Here is a 22,673-nt window from a genome sequence, read left to right on the forward strand (position 1 = left end):
ACCGCCTTCAACGCATGGGCAACAAAATGGCGGCTGAAATTCAACGCCACGAAGAGTCAGTCAGCTGTCTTCACCCGAAGACTCCTGCCGCCAGAGCTTACGCCAATCGAAATCCTGGGAGAACCTACCCCATGGACGGTGAAATACCTAGGGGTCACCCTTGACCGCAGGCTCACTTCGAAGCATCACAAGTGATGTCAAAGGGAGAGCAATAGGACACCTTCGCGCCCTGTATCCACTGCTAAACCCGCAGTCGTCGTTGCCATCGCAACACTGCATCACGCTATACCTAACATTGGTCCGCCCACTGTTACAATATGGGCCGGCCGCGGTGGTCGTGCAGTTCTAGGCGATCCAGTACGGAGCCGCGCTGCTGCCACGGTCGCAGGTTCGAATCCTGCCTCAGGCATGGATGTGTGTGATGTCCTTAGGTTAGTTAGGTTTAATTAGTTCTAAGTTCTAGGGGACTGATGACCACAGCAGTTGAGTCCCATAGTTCTCAGAGCCATTTTTTTGTTAGAATATGCGGCCGTGGTCTGGGGGAAAGTCTCAGATGTTCAGATTGTGACTCTGTAGCGGATACCGTATCGAGCCCTGAAGATTGCCATGCATCTTCCGAGGCGCTACTCGACGCTCCAACTCCACGAGGATACCGGGATTCTGCCGCTCCGGGATGGGATCCGCGGCATCGCCAGGAAGTTCTACGAGACAGCGGACCACTCCCGCAACCTGCTCATACGAAGACTGGGCCAACAACCGCACCACAGTCCAACCACGAGTTGGCCTGGCGTGCTCAGGGATTAAGTCTTACTAATCCCGCAGCGGGAGTGTGTTTACTTCTTTTTTATAGGTACCAATCAATAAGGAAGAATCAAGAAGAAAGGTAATGTCTATTCTCCCACTCCTTAGGAACCGCAGGAATGACAATTTCTGTCTAAACTGCACCACCTCGAGCTAAGGTCAGGATCGTCTTTTTCAGCGTCGAGCCCGACACTTCGCCTTAAGATGGCAAGTAATAAACTTGCTGAAACGCTGTCGGATAACGAGTCATTGACTCGGCTGTGATCCAGAGAAGATTTTATCCTTGAGATTCGCTGAGAAAGACTGCATTCTCACAAAGTAAATAAATAATATTTAAGTCACCATAGTATGTAATGTTAACCCTTGTTGTCACATTAACACGACAACAGCCTATGTTCGACACAAAGTGCGATAACTGCACTGTGGCGACAGCCGGCAGCACTGGCAATGGAGGGCACATAAAGCTTGGACGTGGTGAACATTACACTCGTTGTGGTAATGCGTATCGGGAGCAATTTATTTGACGTCCGAAAGAGCGTCATCATTGGGTATCTGGACAGTGCTGGAAATTACTAAGTTTTTAGACTGTTCATGTGCTGCTGTGCTTAAGGTATGTCGTACACACTCACAAGTCATACCGGACTCGACAGACCATTACCGCAGCAACGTATTTTCGCCATCTGTCCCTGTCTTGGGCTATTTCCTTCCATTCACCTTCTATACCTAGGCTCCTCAAATCAGCCTTCACATTGTCCTCGCATCTACGCCTCGGTCTCCCCACAGGACGTTTTCCCTCTAAGTGCCCTACCAGTACCCTGCGCGCTGCCCTGCCCTCATCCATTCGAGCTAAGTGACCCGCCCATCACAGCCTATGTGATTTAATAACACTGATTATGTCAGGGTTTGAATAGAGTTTGTGAACCTCTTTGTTATGCAGTTTTCGCCACTCTCCGCTAATGTCATCCCTTTTTACTCCGAAAATTTTGTTTTCGAATATTCGAAACGGCTTTTCATTTTGCACAGTGAGAGACCAAGTCTCACACCCATACAGCATAACTAGTGAATAATAGTTTTGTATATTCTAATCTTTAAATTCCTAGACAATATTCGTGATGAAAGTATTCAGTGCCAAGTAGCACGCATTTCCCGCCCGTAATCTCTTCTTCAGTTCGGATTCAATCTCATTTCTCGAAGTGATGTCCACGCCTAGATATTTAAATGTGTTCACTTTTTCAAACTTCAAGTCTCCAACTCTTAACATTTCCTGATCTACTGGTGTTGGCATTCTAGTAGTAACCAGATATTTAGTTTTGTCTTCACTTATCCTTAGACCAACATCTTCACTGGCCTTGATTAACGCATTCACATTTGCTGTTACAGATTCCTTCCTATCGCTAATGATGTTTAGATCATCTGCATACACTAATATCTTAATATTTCCATTTAACTCCACACCCTCTGAATTATCTGCTGCCATTCGTACAATATATTCTAGCACTAAATTAAAAAGTAGCGGAGACAGGGCATCTCCCTACTCAAGTCCGTTCTTTATTAAAATGCTTCTGACCCCAATTTCCCGACGCGTACTCTCCCTTTTGTGAATTTCAAACTCGCTTCTATAAGTCTAACATACTTCTTTGGTATTCCAATTTCCGAAAGAAGTCTGTACAGTTTTGATTGCAATACTGAATCATAAGCTTTTGTAAAATCTATGAAAGGATTATGAACTGGTTTATTGTATTCCCGTTTCTTTTTCAAAATTTGACGCAGGGTGAATATTTGGTCTATAGTTGATCTGTTCCTCCGAAAGCCAGCTTGGCAATCTCCCACAATTTCATCCGCATATGGTGTAAACCTGCTTAGCAGAATATTCGAGAAAATTTTGGAACATACTGGTAACAGCGATATCCCTCTATAATTACTACAATCCATTTTGTCGCCCTTCTTAAAAATTGGGAGAATCGACTCCTGCCACTCTTCAGGTATCATCTCTGAGTTCCCTACTTTAGTTATCACTTTGTGAACTACTTCCACCAATTTCTGTCCCCCATTTTTAACTTATTCTGCAGTTATGCAATCTGATCCTGGTGCTTTATGGTTTTTCAATTTGTTGATTACATCTCTTTCTTCCTTTAACGTTGGCTAAGGTATCTGGGGTTGTGCTGTGTATATTTCATACGACCGCTCATTTCCTGCTTCCTGGTGTACATTTAATAGATGCTCAAAATACGCCCTCCATTTACATAATATAGCACAGAGGTCTGTCAGTATTCACCCGGCATCCCCTCGAAGTGCATTTGTCCTAGCCTTGAACCCCTTCCTATACCCATTTATGTCTAGGTAAAGTTCCCTAATGTTTTTTTGTTTTAGTGTTTGTTTCCATTTTTTTTAATTTCATTGTTCAAATAATCTCTCTTCTTTGCTCGTAGCCTACGACTAACTTCCCTTCTCATGTTCAAGAACTCCTCTCGTTTTCTGTCTCCCATTCTATCCCAATTTAATCGCGCTTTTCTTCTTTCCTCTACCAAATTTCTTGCATTCCTCATCAAACCACGGTTTCCTCCTGTTCTTCTTAATTGTACCTGTTGTGACCTTCGCTGCCTCTTTGATATTATTCCTCACAATGATCCACAGTTTATTTACATCCTCGCCTTGATCTTCGTGTGTCCTGAGAGCATCAAACCTATTTGAAATTTCTATCATGAACCTTCTTCTAAAGTTTTCATCATATAGCTTGTCAGTGTCGAACCTAACAAGTTCTGCATTGTGACACCTTGATGTTGCTATAGATAGCCGTTGGTGAACTTCTGCAACTACAAGAAAATGATCAGAATCGCAGTGTGCTTCCCTGAAAGTCCTAACATTTTCTATATTAGTGTGACATCCCCGATCTACAAGAACATGATCAGTTTGGTTTCCAGTGTGTCCATCCGGAGAGACCAAATTTGCTTTATGAATGTCCTTCCTTTTGAAATATGTACTGTCAATAATCATGTCTTTTGAAACAGCAAAATTAACCACCCTTGTGCCATTATCATTCGAAATGTTATGCAAACTTTCTTTCCCAATTGTAGGCCGGAATGCTTCTTCCTTCCCTATCTTCGCATTAAAATCACCTATGATTAATTTTGTATCATATGAGGAGAACTCATCCCACAGTTGATCTAGTTCTTCATAAAAGCCGCCTTTAACGACCTCTTCAGTGTCCTCAGTTGGTGCGTGTACATTAATTACTACTAGTGTATTCCACCTGCCGGACAACACATAACAAATAGTCAGTCACTAATGAACCTTATATCTGTGATTGCGTGAAGCACATTTCCCTGTACTGCGAAACCTGTTCCGAAACTGTCAGCTTCCGCACCTCCATAGAAAAATGTATAGTTACCCCTCTTTATGCTACCCTCCCCCTGCCACCGAGTTTCTTGAATACCTGTAATGTCTACATCGTATCTATCTAATTCGTCTAATAATGTCTGGAACGTTCCTGGCCTGTTCAAACTTTTAACGTTCCATGTTCTCAACCTGAAAGTTCCTTTCGGCCTGACTCTCTTCGAAGTAGGTTCCGCCCGGAGATCCGAATGGGAACCTAGTTTACCTCCGGAATATTTTACTTCAAAGGGACCCATGCCCATTAATGTTGCTGATTCTTGATGAATAGATTTGATACTAAGAGAAGAAGAAACCGGGATGGTTCATCACGCCATCGCCTGCTCCCCACCGGCTGTCCGCCGGTGGCAGGTATGTCGTGCATAGGAAAATGGCGCTATCCAAACCTGGCGCGTAGCCTCCACGGGCCATGATTGATGGGGGTGAACGACGGCTGTGCACGGGCGAATAGACCTCAACGATCGTTCAGAGAACGTTGCTGTGTACGGGCCTCCAAGTAGGCACCTGCTGCGTGCAACCACGTAGACTGCTGTTCATCGTCGAATAAGAACTGGAATTTACACCCCAGTGCGACAACTGGACGTCCGTTGAGTGTCGACAGGTGGCCTTTTGAGATGAATCACGTTTTATGCACCATCGACATGAAACGTCTGAAAACAGACGCCCTGCAAGAATCTTCGGAAGATTTCAGGTCAGAGGAGAAAGCGCTAGCGTCTGAGGTATATTTGCGTGGCATTTGGATCAACATGGGTATGTATCCATCCTTGGGGACCATGTCCACTCCTACACACAGTTTACTTTTCCTCAGCACGAGGGCATCTACCAGCAGGACAATGCAACGTGCCTCACAGTTTACAGTGGACGTGCGTGGTTCGAAGAGCACCAGGTTGAGTTTACCGTACTTACCTGACCACTAAACGCCACGGATTTATTCCGGTCGAGAATCTCTGGAGCCAACTCGATCGATCTGTCCGCGCCATGAATACTCAACCGAGAAACCAATCTGAGTCGGAGTCGGCAAGGCTTCACACTTCCTTCCGGAACCTCACATATTCTTTTCCTGCACGCCTCATCTGTCCGCCCTGCAAAAGGTGGTTATTCAGGCTTTTGTAAGGAGGTCACATTAATTTTACTGAACCCTGTAATTATTATAAGCACACTGATCATATGAGAATGCTCATCTTCTTAAGCTGTCAACTAATACTTTCCGCTGGATGTTAAGAGGCATTTCTGACAACCAGAAGCATTTGAAACTGTATGGAATTCTTTAGAGTCAACTTACTTGCAACGAATTACATTTTGCTAGTTTGCGTAAAATAATCCAAGCGTGTACATTTCCGTGGTAAAAAAAAAAAAAAAAAAAAAAAAAAAAAAGATGTAATTTAACCTCAGTGCAAAGTAGAAGGAACGCGGCTACAGCTGCTATTGGAGACGTGATTCTGGTCTCTTATACGACAACCAAACATTCTGTGCTACTTTCCGATGTAACTCTGATATCGAGGTAAATGCCCACATGATGAACGGAGTGGAAGTGAAGAAGCAATTAAATGGGTGCAATGTAGGTTATTGGGTTTCCGGTGAATGTGACTAATCTTATTCCAAAAGGAGGAAAACCCATTCTTAATTTGTCTCTTGAATTTGATGTTCTCATTCAAGTTGTATTTCTAGACAATATTCAGGATATCCTGGATGTTACTAACAGAAATAAAATATTTTCTTAATGTTACAACTTTCGTACTTGTGAATTATTATTTACACTAAATACACGGCGTAATTCGCACCATTCTTTCTTTTAACGTGTAGTTCCCCTCCCCTTGGCAACTGCTGTATACAACTGCACTGCGTTTAACAATGCTTCTGTTTGTACATTGTTAATTTCGATGTAGATTTCCTAACATTAAAGATATGCATACCTGTTTATCATGAAGTGAATGTTGGACGAATTTTTTATCCAACAGACAGCGGCTGACACAACAGCGAGCTTCGCACTGCCCCCTTGCCTGATCGAACGGGCGTTAATAGCAGCAACGTTCCATTTAACTTTTTAATGGTGTAACAGCGCCAAAGTCTCGTTAAACTAAAATTAAATGGGTTTAATTCAAACAGTCATGCAGCGTTAAGAGGCTTTTATCCAACACAGTTTATGAGGAAGGCTACTATTACTTTAACTGTTGTTGGCAAAATATGAATGATTGACAATTTGGCACACGAATGTACGTGCATTGACTAATGCTTTATCACATAAAGAGTTAAACAGAGAGGATTGTAAACCAGGTGCTAATCACGAGGGGATGTGGCCTAGTATTAATGTTTACATATTTTCACTCTTGTCATGGCAAATCGAGGGCTGGTTAGTTACTTCCATGAGAAACACCGTTACAGATTAACGTTTAGTTCACTGTGCACTTGGAGGAATATCGTTCAGTTCAAATCAAGTTAGGCACAGTCTTTTTACCTCTTGATATTAATCAGACTGAAAAATGTCTAATTGTTTTTGGAAAATAAGTTTTATTTCCTTCTATATCGCGGAATTATAGTCTAGAAAATAGCCATAAACCACATAATGTGATACGATGAATAGTTAAGTACTAGAGCGTTTAAACTAGCCGCAGTCTGTTCTAAAATTTTATACACATGCTTTGGAAACGATTTCACTTTTATCTACTATATATTTTCATTTGTAGCCGAGAAACATTACTTGCTTAAGTGATGTGAAGTAGCAATAGTGAACGAAACAAAGGATCAGTAGGGCCGTAGTTAGAACCGATGGGTGTAGGTGTAAGTCAGTTTCTGTAGTGTCACAGATTAGTTTGCGGCGCTAGTTTTTCCGCGATCGCCGACGCAATGTATTTGTAAGGAGCTGCTTCATTATTTAATTTGTTTTAATGGAGGGAAATCGTAATTATTTTTTCTTAACGACAAGATGTTATTTTGTTTTCATGCTACTAGCGCAGCCTAATAGATAAAGTTGCGACACCCTTTCCTGCGAAAGTTGTTATATCTGACAGCTAGAGCGACACTAGCGCTCCAAGCGGTGAGAAATTAGATAGTAACATCAGTCGTAAACATAACGTTCTTCACCCCTTTTCTACATGATTTTCAGAATATTTATGCCGCGCGGGATTAGCCGAGCGGTGTAAGGCGCTGCAGTCATGGACTGTGCGGCTGGTCCCGGCAGAGGTTCGAGTCCTCCCTCGGGCGTGGTTGTGTGTGTTTGTCCTTAGGACAGTTTAAGTTAAGTAGCGTGTACGCTTAGGGACTGATGACCTTAGCAGTTAAGCCCCATAAGATTTCACACATTTGAACATATTTTGAATATTTATTTAATTTTTTGTCTCCAAGTGTGTGTGCAATGTCAGAAGACATGGAACATTCTAAATTACGCACAGATAGTGCTGAAACTCACAAATCCATACATATGACGTGGAGTGAAACTGCAGCCTACCCACTTTGATACGGAAAGAGTATAAACACCCAGATAAATACGTAAGAAGCACAGGCATGTACCCCACGTGCAAAAAGGATCGATGCCCTATTTTCATTCCGTTCTTAGTTTTAGTCATTGGTAGAAGTATGTTGAAAACTTTGTAATAAGTTGACTACATTACAATTCACTTAAAAGCAAGTATTACAATCATTTTCAAACAATAAGTTATTGTACAAGTTTGTAAACAGAACAGTGTCTTCACACGAAGGAAGCAAGGAATATTAAATGGCTAGAAAAAGAAGCGAATGAAATACACAACATATAAATCAGCAGTCCACATGAGTCAACATCTTCAGTTTTTAATTCAGTTTCTTGTTGTTTGATACTAAGTTTCGATACCAAAATTTAAGCCCATAAAATATTATTATTTTGACAGGTAATCTGATTAACAGAAGCTTAGTTTCTTCACAACATCCAGGACGAAAATTTGGGATACCAGAATTCATAAATAGGTTTGCTTCGATGCGCAGAGAACAAAACTTCACGTTGTTGTGGAGATAAATAGAGTCTTTCATCCTGAGAGGTCTTCTCTTCTGCTTTCACCAGCCATTAGCTAAAATAGAAACGTTAATCGTTATAACATATACGTAGGTTACAAGTGAATCCTGACAAGATAGTCCACTAATATGTTATATATCTCTCATGGTCTGCCGGCCGGGGTGGCCGAGCGGTTCCAGGCGCTTCAGTCTGGAATCGCGCGACTGCTACGGTCGCAGATTCGAATCCTGCCTCGGGCATGGATGTGTGTGATGTCCTTAGGTTAGTTAGGTTTAAGTAGTTCTAAGTTCTAGGGGACTGATGACCTCAGAAGTTAAGTCCCATAGTGCTGAGAGCCATTTGAACCAATTTGAAGCGCTGCAATCGCTGTGGGTAACAAAATGTGATGGACTGTCATGAGTGTTATGTTAGAATTTGTTACTGACGATTACCGAGTCAATGTGTGTTGCTTCATCCGCCCGAGCCGCACAGGGTAGCCGCGAGGTCCGAGGCGCCTAGCCAAGGTCGCGCGGCTAACCCCGTTGGAGGTTCGAGTCTTCCCTCGGTCATGTGTATGTGTGTTGTCCTTAGCGTAAGTTAGTTTAAGTTAGATTAAGAAGTATGTAAGCCTAGGGACCGAGGACCTCAGAAGTTTGGTCCCATAGGAACTTACTACAAATTTCCAAAATTACAGTCCGCTCGAGCCGCGCCGCGTACTTGGAAACTACGTAACTGTGCGCCGACTGCCATCGCTCTGAAGAGAAGCGCGCACACGCTGTAGTCCTACGATTTCACTGTTACTGAAAGATTTACATTGCTGGCTGTGATCTTGTTAAGATTATCAGTATGATGAAGACAATGAATGTACATTGATCGAGTGAGCGGTTCTCATTTCAGAGCAGTTGAAGGATAGCTTTGGATAATTTGTGCTGGATTTCCCATACATTTTGGCCTGTTTGTAATGCAGAAGAGAGCCTGCAGAATATTTCGGCTACATCTACCTCTACATCTACATCGATACTCTTCAAACAAAACCTAAGTGCCTGGCAGAGGGTTCATCGAACCACCTTCAAAATAATCCACTGTTATTCCACTCTCGAACAGCACACGGAAAAACCGAACACCTATATCTTTCATCATGAAGATTGTTTCTTCCTATGTAGGTTGGCCTCAACCAGTTATTTTCGCATTCGGAAGAGGAAGGTGACGATTGGAGCTTCGTGAATAGATCCCGCCACAACGAGAAACGCCTTTGTTTCAATGATGTCCACCCCAAATCCTGTATCATGTCCGTGACACCCTCTCCCCTTTTTCTCAATAGTCAATAATACAAAACGTGTTGACCTTCTTTGAACTCTCTCGATGTACTCCGTTAATTCTATCTGTAAAGATTCAACACCGTACTGCGCTACTCCAACGGAAGACAGACCAGCTTAGTCTCTTTAGTAGTAGTCTCTTTAGTAGATCTGCTGCATATTCTGAGTGTTCTGCCAACACAACGTAGTCTTTGGTTCGCCTTACCCACAACAGTTTCTATGTGTTCTTTCCAATTTAAATTGTTCTTAAGTGTAATTCCTAGGAATTTAGTAGACTTAAGGGTCTTTAAATTTGATCAGTTTAGCGTGTAATCGGAGTTTAACGGATTTCTTTTAGTACTCGTGTTGATGATCTCAAACTTTTCATTATTCAGGGTCAATCACCAATTTTCGCACCATAGAGATATCTTTTCTAAATCGTTTTGCAATTTTTTTGATTTTATGACGACTATTTTAGACGGTAAACGACAGCATCATCTGCAAATAACCTAAGACGGCTGCTCAGATTGTCTCCTAAATCATTTACATACACAAGAAACAACAGAAGGCCTGTAACATTACCAGAAATCACTTCTGTTTAACTTGACGGCTTTCCGTCGGTTAGTACGAACCGTGACCTCTCTGACAGGAAATCACGAATCCGGTCACACAACTGAGGCGATGTTCCATAAGCTGGCAATTTGATTACAAGCCACTTATGAGGTACAGTGACAAAAGGCTTCCAGTCAATTTGTAATCCCTTGCCGATAGCACTTAACATTTCATGTGAGGAAGACTAGAAGAAAAGAATGATGTTATGCTGAACTACTACCATATCATATTTTTATTTCAAGAGAAGCTATAATTCTCCTGGGAAATTGGTACCGTTCACGAGTATGGTCTTTGACGATCATAGGCGGATATTTAAGTTCTTTGACGGCGGGATTGTGGAAGAAGTCGATTACTGTGGTCATCACCAACACTTCATCCAGAAGAGAGATAGGGCCGTAACACCTCACGACGAAGAGCAATATGTGGAAAGTAACATCTCACTTTGGAGAGAAAAATGTTAAAAACATGCGATCAGACGAAAATTAATGTCTTCGCTGGTGGCAAAAGAAATTACGAGGAGTGCTTTAGTCACGGAGAGCACGAATGAAATAGGTGATTCAGCTGACCCTAATGCTGCGTTTTATGCGACACAAAATGCCTTCAGATAAGACATGGTAGATTTTCGTATTTCGACGCTCACTATGCGCGAACTATTAGTGCTACAGAAAAAATGAACTAGACTCTTTTTTGTAGGAAATTTAATGTAGTTAAATTTGGTACTGGGATGTGTACGCGGTAGAGGTCGTAGTTTTCGAATTATTCAAGAAAAACATACAGATGTGACCTTCTAATGTATTTTTCTTGAATAACTCGAAAATCGTGGCTTCCAGCGGTAGCATAATACAGTACAAAGTTTAATTACATTAGATTTCCTACAAAAAGGTTCTGTCCATTTTTCCTGTACGGCAATAGCTTGTGTGTTGCGAACTAGAGAATATGACGGTCTCGTTTGTGGTATTTGAAGGAGTTGCAGGCGGCATAAAACAAAGAGCTGTTGACCAATTCTGTATATTAAACTGAAAATATGAGCCTGTGAATGGAATAATTACACTGGAGCCAACATAAAAAAGAAAATAGCAGATTAGTTTAATAAGGTGTTACAAGAAAACTTTATTTTCTCGAGAATAAATGCATAGTTATCATAATTATGTTGAAGGCCGAGTCATCTTAAAGTAAATGCCTTGACTTTGTCGTGATCATGATGCTCCTGTTGCAGTTATTCATCCAATTAAAAGTAAAAACCAACCACAATTATAAGTCTCTAATGTTGTTGTTGTTGTTGTGGTCTTCAGTCCTGAGACTGGCTTGATGCAGCTCTCCATGCTACTCCATCCTGCGCAAGCTTTTTCATCTCCCAGTACCTACTGCAACCTACATCCTTCTGAATCTGCTTAGTGTATTCATCTCTTGGTCTCCCTCTACGATTTTTACCCTCCACGCTGCCCTCCAATACTAAATTGGTGATCCCTTGATGCCTCAGAACATGTCCTACCAACCGATCCCTTCTTCTGGTCAAGTTGTGCCACAAACTTCTCTTCTCCCCAATCCTATTCAATACTTCCTCATTAGTTATGTGATCTACCCATCTAATCTTCAAGTCTCTAATATTGGTCTAAATCGAATTAATAAATAGACCTCAGCAGTAACAAGAGTAGAGAAATGAACCAAGGCAGAAACAAGATTGGGAGCAGCTATGGCAGTAGGAAGTGAAGAAGAAAATGGAATTTGAGCTCTCTTAGTTATAGCAAATAAAACAATGAATGTAGTAAAAAGTTTTATTTCAAAAGAACTCGAGATAAAGTCATAGTTATAAATATAATTCCAACAACCAAAATTTAATATTCAAGCAATAGAAATTAAAATAGTAACATCACCTTCCAAGTGAAGTATAAGTACCGTAACGTCCAGCCTGGCCACAGGCCACAAAGGACGACACCGGCACTGCAAAGCACAGCTTGGTAGTATACAAGGGCATCGTCATCCTGCATAACAAGAAAACCTGCAGCACAATTTAAGTATCTCGCAGTCGAACTCAGATGTGCTGTTAACAAAATGGTTCAAATGGCTCTGAGCACTATGGGACTGAAGTGCTGAGGTAATCAGTCCCCTAGCACATAGAACCACTTAAACCTGAATAACCCTACGACATCACACACAATCATGCCTGAGGCAGGATTCGAATCTGCGACCGTAATGATCTCGAGGCTTCCAGACTGAAGTGCCCAGAGCCACTCGGTCACACCGGCCGGCTGTTAATAAACCCTTTATGAATTCTAAAATTGAGCAAGGTAACTGAAGCGCCACGGGCAGCTAAGATTGCGGATCGCTGTACGGCTGCCTGCGGAAAGCTCCCCCACTCCATGCGAGCAGAGTGCTTCAAAACAGCCACAGATGGCGGCAACACCCCTCTCTGCTGATCAGCCTCCGGACCACTCGAAACTCCCCTCCCAACTCTCCGAGAAATATCCTCCTCCCGCCAAACTTTCCACCTCTCAAAAATCACAGGTGAATGGGCTAATTCTACATTATTACCAAAATGACTGGGAAAAGACAGCAAACTTTCACCTCTCTACATACACAAATCACATTTAACTTTCATGAAGTTGCTACTGGACTGAATACAAGTTCACACCCTGCGTTCGGCGAACCGACATCCGACTGCTTAACTAAGGTTTTGGAGCGAAAAGCAGAGGTGCCGCTCTAACTTTTCCACTGACACCGGTGTAGCGTTCCTCAAGAAGTAGGCACAAAGAAGCCTGATTAACGAACTCACTAATCTCCCGGCGATGGCGGGACAGAAGCTGACCGTCACCCCCTTGGCGCCGCAACGCTCGCCAAAGCACAAAAGGCGGTAGTGTGGGACGTTCAGACTGACGCCAAAGCCAGGTCAGTCGCAAGGGAGGCATGGCTGTCACAGAGAGATTTAAAAAATGTTCAAATGTGTGTGAAATCTTATGGGACTTAACTGCTAAGGTCATCAGTCCCTAAGCTTACACACTACTTAAACTAAACTAACCTAAGGACAAGCACACACACCGATGCCCGAGGGAGGACTCGAACCTCCACCGGGACCAACCGCACAGTCCATGACTGCAGCGCCTTAGACCGCTCGGCTAATCCCGCGCGGCAGTGAGATTTACCGATGGGTTTCTTTTGCATGTAGAATAGGATCTTCAGCCCGCTATGTGTCCACCAGCCGGAAGAATTCTTATCTTCCAACACACAATCACCAGATCAACAACGAAAAATGAAAAACATGCTGGCCCTGAAATGAATACATTTAACATAGCGACATGTAACACAACTGCCACAGTGTAATGGCGAATATTTTGGGATGGTCATCTGTCATCGTGTATCTACATTACCTACTCGACCGAGTGAGGTCAGCTCTAATCTGTTTGCGATATTCGGGCTTTCCCAAGTCACATAAGGCAAAAGCCGAGATGGGAAGGGACACGACGGATTTCGTTCCTGATCTTTCCTCCACGGGAATTTGTGCTCCATGTGTAATGACGTCATCGTTCACGGACATTGAGTCCCAACGTTATTTCCTACCATTTTGCCCTTCATTCAGACCCTAATTGATGGAAAAGATATCAACCACCCAATAACATGCCACAAACGACAATTCCGTAAATGACAGAAAAGATAAAACGTCCAGCAAAACGTTTGAAAACTACCTGCAAGATTACATACGTAACCGAATTTATGACTATTGACTTAAAAAAGACCTCACTTTGAAGTCGACACAAAAACTGGGGGCAGTACTCATAATATTCATGACTCATTTTTAGTTAAAATGATAATCAAGACGAAAAAGCTTACCACATCTACCTGTATGGTACGTCAGATGAGGAGAAAGTCATAACATTTTTTGTAAAGAGAAACATTCAAATCAGTCGTGCATGAAGGTAGAGGACATTGACTCAACTTGGCCTCAATAATTGCTCAATTTGAAGAAAATTCTGCACCGAGCATACTAATTTAAGACTACGGAGATTTCACTTCGCACAGAAACAGTATCAGCACATTTCGTGAGAAAAAGTAGCTGCTGCTAGATGTCTGCAGATAAATCATATACGCGCAAATGAGCACGTCTTAATCAAAACACTTAGGGTTATCATAAAGGAAATGTGTGCAGTTCACAGTAACCACGGTAGTAAAACCTTATCTCAAGTTCTAAAAATCTGGTAATTTATTAATTTTGCCAGTTTCACAAAAATAAGTTTCAGGCGCTTGTTGACAAAACAGGGGTAGAAACAGATAAAACTGAAGCTAAAGCTGTAATGTTAAACTTTGTCTTCAGGACTTATTCACAAAGAAAAATAAGGTAAAGTACCAATGAAAAGACGAGCGTTACAGACGTCACGATGTGTGTGATGTTGAGAAGGAACTGTCATCGCTGAAACTGAACCGCGCTTCTGGGCCTGAATGTTAACTTTGTCAAAGATCATTCGGAATTTACAATACAATAGGCTCCGTTCTTAAAGACTGTTTACCGTTCGTCCCTCGAGGAGAGAACAGATTCCACTCTTACCTTATGAATACAGGTAACAATATAAATTCGATGTTCATTGATTTCTAAATAACTTTGTATTCAATACCATGCTAGCACCTATTAAAGGAAATGCTTTCATGCAAGATGAATATACCGGCCTGCAACTTACTCCCTCAGACACGGCGCTAATGTGCCGTGTGATGGGATCGTTACAGTTCGCCTTCTGTATGAGTGACCGAAAGTATTCTGTGACTTACATGAACAGACGTTTAGCAAACGTGGCTTATATTTAGGGGAGTAAGTTATTCGACAAAGATTGATATAATACGTAAACATACGAGGGCTGTCCAGAAAGTAAGTTACGATTGATCGCGAAATGAAAATCACAGTGAAAATCAGAAATGTTTCATTTGTAACAGTTAGCTACATCTTTCAGCTACTTCTCTACGTAGTCGCCGTTCTGACTCAGACATTCGTCGTAGCGTTGTACCAACTTTCCAATACCCTCATCATAGAAGGCAGCCGCCAGTGCTTTCCGCCAATTCTCTACGCTGGCCTAAAGGTCGTTGTCTGTGCCAAAATGTTGTCTTCATAGCCAGCGGTTCGTTTGAGCAGAGATGAAACTCAGTGGCAGACAAATTACGGGCTGTATTGTGGGTAACCAAACATTTCCAATTGAAACGATGCAGGAACATCTTCATTGCCCCTGCAGAATGAGGCTGAGAATTGTCTTGAAGAAGAAACCGCACGACAGTTATGTAATGTTCGTTGCATAGCTTCAGGGGAAAATTCTCACCAGGCCCCCGTACTTGGCGGGAGACACTATTTTCTATAACATCCTTACGCGCTCACTAAGAGCTCAGGAATGAAAAGAGCGACATAATTCTACCTAGAGTCATACTAGAGACACTGCCCAACACATCTTTGCAAAGCTTTATCGGTTTTTCATAGTCGTTTCCATTTCGCGACCGATCGTAACTTACTTTCTGGACAGCCCTCGTATATTGATCAAATGCCACACTATTGTGAAACGTGACTGTTACCTCCTATGAAGATAAAACAGAGTAACACGTCTTACGAAACATGTACATGCAGCTTTCTTCTATTAGGTGGTTCATGGGACACAACTGGTCAGTCAACAATCAAGTGATCGATATACCAAGAATTGTGGGTGGGAATGTGAAGTGTAGCGATCACGTGTACTCAGTTTTAGGTACTGCAAAGATAAGAGTGACTTCATTAGTAAGATGCTATGTACTGTAGTTTGTTTACAAACAGGCCTGATGACAAATTTCTTGTGTGGTTTGTACTGCAATGATATCCATACCAGGTAAACAAGCAACCATACATAGGAAGCAATATTAATGGATCAGATGCGTTTGACAGCGGGGAGAAGTATTAGTGCTGGAAACTCTCGTAAGGTTCACGCAGTTTGAAAAGTGTTAAAATTATTGCAACCGTTGTTTCTCCGCCCGCACAGAGGGACGCGTTAAAGAGCTAGATTCGGGGACACGAGCAGTGGCGTCAGCCTCGGATCTTATATGTTCTGCGGATTAACGAGGGTAGATGACACGTTGGCTAGCCTGGCTGTGGTTTTTACTTGGTTTTGCACATCCAAGTAGGTAAATACCGGGCTGATACCCACGTCCCACCTCTGAGAGACTACGCAAACATTTAGAAAACGTTCTCGCACTTGTACATGAGATTTACATCACGTGCAGAGAGATGGGAGACATTCTTAGGAAGAATCTTAAGAAAATATACTTCATTCACTGAAGGAGTCTCACAAGGCATCGACCGTTTCTTGAATACTGTTCATCAATCTGGGCCCGTTATCAGGTAGGAATCCTTGAGCGAAATATAAAAACTGGCGGTGAGACAAAAACTGCAATAGATCCAGTTTCTCGTTTGGGTTTAGACAATCAGCAACGACTTGCCTGATTTGCTATAATTTTCTCTAGAAAATTATCTGTATTAAGTAGTTCAATGAAAACAAGTTTAGATTAGTAGATACTCTTTTAAAACGATTTCCTCTTTGTTTTTAAAGTGTTTTGCCAGCTGGCCATATGTCCCTTTCGTGTCTGGCCATCTAACCGTGACATGGGTGGGATGGTCAAGTGTTAAACAACTAAAAAAAATAAAATAAATTCGTAGTTAGTTTTGAAATTTGGAATAACTTCTTGAACGAAGTCTTATTTTGCTTTTTATGACTATACAAAGCAATATATACAAATTTTCCAGTGTTTTTTGTGTATTAGGATTTGATATTGGCAGTTGAAAAAATCATGGCCTCATGCTTACCATTTTCCATCCATGAATTTAAAGTGGATGATATTTTATTTTATGTTACATCTTGAAATCTTTCTGTCTTTCTTTCGATTAGAAGTGATATATCTATTTAAAAAAAAGATAAAAATTTGCTTTGAACGTAAGAGGCAGTCTCATTCCTTCAAAACTATGTGAGCACCGCACAGATGTGGCTTGAATTCAAAGACGTAGTTTCTGTGGCAGCTAAAACCAACATATCAAGTACATTAGTAAGATACGGAATAGGTCCCTCGTGCTACAGAAATCAGATCGGGACAGTCTTGCAGAAGTAACGAGAAAAGCATTTCGGGTTTCAAAGAACGAAAAATCTGTTTGACTGGCGATGTTTTACGGAAGCGCGAAACTGAGACCAGACTTCAGTGCAGTATATTTTTAGTAGTTTCTGCAACGAAACAAAGTCTTGAAGTCTGGCAGAAAATCCAAGGAGATTCTGGTTATATGTAAAGAACACCAGCAGCAGGACATAAATACCTTTACTGTACGATAGTATGGTCACGTTACTGATGGCAGCGCCACTAAATCGCAGTCACTGAACACAGATTCCCTACAGCCCTAAAAAAAAAGGGAAAAAAGCAGCAAATATTCGAAAATTCGAATCAAGAACAGCTGCCGACCTGAGTAAATGGGAAACTGATACTCTCGGTCTACCGAAGCAACTTAGTCACTTATGCGGGCAAGACTTCCTGTTGAGACTGCATTCCATTTAGATTTATCTCTGAGTATGCTGATGAAAGAACTCCACTTGTATCAGTGACGTATAATCGCTGACTAGACAAACAATCCGCACGGAAATACGAGTGGGAGTAATCCGCTGAATTACGGACCCATATAACGGGCATCGATTTGCAGTTTGGACGTTCGGAAATACCTCGGAAAAAAAGATCTACTGAGAGATAAGCAGCACTGATTCAGAAAATATCACTCTTGAGAAAAACTGTTAGCCCTTTATTCACACGAAGAAAACAGTGTTATCGACAGGGGATCTCAAGTTGGTTCCATATTCTTAGACTTCCAGAAAGCTTTTCACACCGTCCCTCACAAGCTTTTTCTTGCCAAATTGCTTGCCTATTGAGTCTCGTCTCATTTTCATAACTTGATTCGTAATTTTCTATCGGAAAAGTCACAGTTCGTAGTAACTGATGGGGAAATCATGGAGTGGAACAGAAATACTACCCGATGTTTCCCTAGGAAGAATTATAGATTATCAGCTGTTCTAATTAATACTCGTACAAGCGACCGAGGAGACAGTATGCACAGCTATCTTAGAATGTTCGTAGGTGATGCTGTCGCTACCGACTAGTAACGTCACCAGAAAATCAAAATAGTTGCAGAATGATGTGAGAAGTAGGTATTGACGCTAAACAATGAAAAGTGTAGGGTACACTGCCATATGAATACTTAAAAATATCCCCTAAATTCTCGGAAGATGATAATCCACGTAAATTTAAAGGTTATTGATTCAGCTCAGTACGTAGGGTTTACAACTATACGAACAAATTAAAATGGAATCATAAGATAGAATGTGTTAAGGTAAAGGCTGAGTCCTATGGAAAAAAACTACTTTTGTTCGCAAAAAAGTGCAGTTTAAACATTAAAACCGTCCGCCCTTCCAGATTAATTGTGGTACAGAGGGGATCACACTCTTCAATGATATAAAACACACGCAAAAAAGATACAACACACGACTTAAAATGAAATAAGCAACTATATCTACGCTCTAAAAGAATGATTAAGACATTCTTGAGTAATTTGATATGAAAACCAAGTAACGGTGCTAAAAAAGATCTTAAATCAAAGGCCCCATTGGAAAAAGATGTTACGCTTAACTATGCCCCAAATAAAAAGGTTTTCCCAATACTTGGACGAATTCTCAGACTTCATAAGCCTGAAACAACTTTCCGCAACATAATTTCAAAAGCATCTTGCTTGACATGAATCACAGGCTAGACAAAATATTTCACTCTAAGGAAATTTCACCCAAGGGGACAGCTATAAAAAATATTTGCTTCTAAAACAATTGGAAAAACATTTAGCAATAATAATAGTGCCTGCTCATACATAATTTATAACAGCACTGAATCAACAGGCATCAACACGAGTACACAGACATTAAAGAAACTCTTGGAAAACCAAGGACTGATAGATCTGGAAGCGTCTGGCCACACAGTATCCTACTCAAAATATAGAATTGAACACAATGGTCTCAGACAGAGCCAGACTACTAAATAAAATTAAACTATGGCGTATATTACTACCAAAGCTGACAAAAGTTTGCGCATCAAATTGTAAAGCTGACCATTAATTTGTTTGCGTTCTCTCTTCTTTGCCATGATGAAAATCCACAAGCAATGCAGTAAAATTCATCCAAAATGCCGAATGATAGGAGACGTAGTTGTTGCAGTCGTTGACCTTTAGATAAAAAACAGACATATATTCGACAGCGCACACACAACTCGAAATATCGAAGGAGAGTTAGCTGGCCCAGCGAGCATAACGCATCACATCAATGCCCAGTTTAAACTCCCAACATAACTGGAACTCCATTTACCTTGCAGGTAATCCTGAAAACATCTACTACAAATGCTGCCGCCGAACTTCCGTCGATGGTTAACAGCATCAGCTCCTCATCCGAACAGCTCACTCCCAGTCCCACCAGCCCTGGCATTCGCTGACGAGATACCAGGACCCGATTCATGTAAAGCACTTTGAGGCCTCACCGCACGACCCTGTTGCTACCTAGCTTGACACTGCAGAAGGCGTTGCCAAGAGACGCTGCTCGGTGTTTGAACATCGATAGCGGACTCATCTTGCCCCTCTTACACAAAACCAAGAAGGGCTAAACATGGATTTATAGTTATGATGACCTTTATTGTAACTAAAACTGGTTGAGATGAAGCAGAACAAGTTTCTTGGTTTTAGAGTTAAGGAGAAAGTAACCGACTGGTGATTTTTTGGTCAACTTAACATTGTCCTATGAAACTCGGTAACACATTTTCCACAATTCGCTGCCCACCTTTACTATGCACCGAATGGTTCTTAATATAGGTCTACGCGAAGAAAATCCGCGCTACGACCTTGGTTCTTCCCCCTAACCAGTCCCTGATGCGCGAGAGACATGTTGTTACACGGCGTATTCCATTTATTTTTAATACTACTTGAGTATCTTCTCAGGTAAGAGGTTGCCAATTGTCCAAAAATTACTAAGCGGCGAATTATATGAAGCCAACACAAGCTTAGCTGGAGTGATCTAATGCATTTCATGTATTGAGGTTGTTGTTGTTGTAGTGGTCTTCAGTCCTGAGACTGGTTTGATGCAGCTCTCCATGCTACTCTATCCTGTGCAAGCTTCTTCATCTCCCAGTACCTACTGCAACCTACATTCTTCTGAATCTGCTCGGTGTATTCATTTCTTGGTCTCCCTCTACTATTTTTACCCTCTACGCTGCCCTCCAATACTAAATTGGTGATCCCTTGATGCCTCAGAACATGTCCTACCAACTGATCCCATCTTCTAGTCAAGTTGTGCCACAAACTTCTCTTCTCCCCAATCCTATTCAACACCTCATCATTAGTTATTTGATCTACCCATCTAATCTTCAGCATTCTTCTGTAGCACCACATTTCTCTACTTCGACCATCGTCAGTTATTTTGCTCCCCAAATAGCAAAACTCCTTTACTACTTTAAGTGTCTCATTTCCTAATCTAGTTCCCTCAGCATAACCCGACTTAATTCGATTACATTCCATTATCCTAGTTTTGCTTTTGTTGATGTTCATCTTATATCCTCCTTTCAAGACACTATCCATTCCGTTCAAGTGCTCTTCCAAGTCCTTTGCTGTCTCTGACAGAATTACAATGTCATCGTCGAACCTCAAAGTTTTTATTTCTTCTCCATGGATATTAATACCTATTCCGAATTTTTCTTTTGTTTCGTTTACTGCTTGCTCAATATAAAGATTGAATAACATCGGGGAGAGGCTACAACCCTGTCTCACTCCCTTCCCAACCACTGCTTCCCCTTCATGCCCCTCGACTCTTATAACTGTCATCTGGTTTCTGTGGAAATTGTAAATAGCCTTTCGCTCCCTGTATTTTACCCCTGCCACCTTCAGAATTTGAAATAGAGTATTCCAGTCTACATTGTCAAAAGCTTTCTCTAAGTCTACAAATGCTAGAAACGTAGGTTTGCCTTTCCTTAATCTAGCTTCTAAGATAAGTCGTAGGGTCAGTATTGCCTCACGTGTTCCAATATTTCTACGGAATCCAAACTGATCTTCCCCTAGGTTCGCTTCTACTAGTTTTTCCATACGTCTGTAAAGAATTCGCATTAGTATTTTGCAGCCGTGACTTATTAAACTGATAGTTCGGTAATTTTCATATCTGTCAACATCTGCTTCCTTTGGGATTGGAATTATTATATTCTTCTTGAAGTCTGAGGGTATTTCACCTGTCTCAAACATCTTGCTCACCAGATGGTAGAGTTTTGTCATGACTGGTTCTCCCAAGGCCGTCAGTATTTCTAATGGAATGTTGTCTACTCCCGGGGCCTTGTTTCGACTTAGGCCTCTCAGTGCTCTGTCAAACTCTTCACGCAGCATCGTTTTTCCCATTTCCTCTTCATCTACATCCTCTTCCCTTTCCATAATATTGTCCTCAAGTACATCGCCCTTGTATAGACCCTCTATATACTCCTTCCACCTTTCTGCTTTCCCTTCTTTGCTTAGAACTGGGTTTCCATCTGAGCTCTTGATACAAGTCGTTCTCTTTTCTCCAAAAGTCTCTTTAATTTCCCTGCATTGAGGTGTTAAACGCAAAAGGCAGCGACCTGACTGGACTATCCCAAAGTGAGTGACTATGGAAATGATAAATGATTGAATCTGATTTTAGTTTGCGATTGACTTTCTCCGTAAAATAAGACTGGGGAAAATAAGGTACAGCAGTAACATGAGAAATGATATGGTCAAAGGAAAACTTGCTAAAAGAACTGGAAAGGATCCCATACCTAAGCCCAGGTCTGCCAAAGCCTATAGAAAATTGTATGATAACATCCACTGTAGCTGACCTACTCGGAATGAGGCAAACAAATCTACTGAATACACCCATAGCAACAACTATGGAGCGATGCAGATGTTTTAGTGTGAAGAAACAGTCCTACATAACCCTAGAAAACTTTATCCATTGGGCTATTTTCTGTGGAAGAGCGCAACAGACCTCGATACTTGTTGAGATTCCATTCAGCTACCTCACATAACTCACACTGTGCAACTACTTTCCTAACACCCTTGAAAAACGTGTTTAAAGTGAAGTGTTAATTTACTGAACAGTTTTAGCGAAATCCAAATAACAAACACACAATGGCTGATGGCAGTTATTGGAAACAACTGGTATCAGGTGCTTTGGCAAACCTATCTGCAACTGATTGTTCTACCGAGTTCGATAACACACTAAATATTTTACAATCACATGCTCATCGATTAAATCACGTTGACCAAGATTTTCCAGATTTTTCCCAAGCTCTGCATCCTGTCCTAACCTGTCGTTCAGATTGCTGAATAACATAGGTATCTCAGTTAATACCACATCCACACCTTCAGATGATTCCTCAGTTACATGGTGATGCTGGCTAGGAGGCTCTTTCTGTAACATCCAACTCAACATAACCTTAATCTGATTTTCAGAATAATGAATACGCTTATACCGGAATTTAAAGGTTGCGATGAATACCACTCATTGCTTTGTATCCCGCCTGGAAGGCAGCGTGTGTGTCTGCTCCTGTAAACTGAA

This window comes from Schistocerca americana, chromosome 6, assembly GCF_021461395.2.
Source record: "Schistocerca americana isolate TAMUIC-IGC-003095 chromosome 6, iqSchAmer2.1, whole genome shotgun sequence".
In the NCBI taxonomy this organism is placed as follows: Eukaryota; Metazoa; Arthropoda; class Insecta; order Orthoptera; family Acrididae; genus Schistocerca; species Schistocerca americana.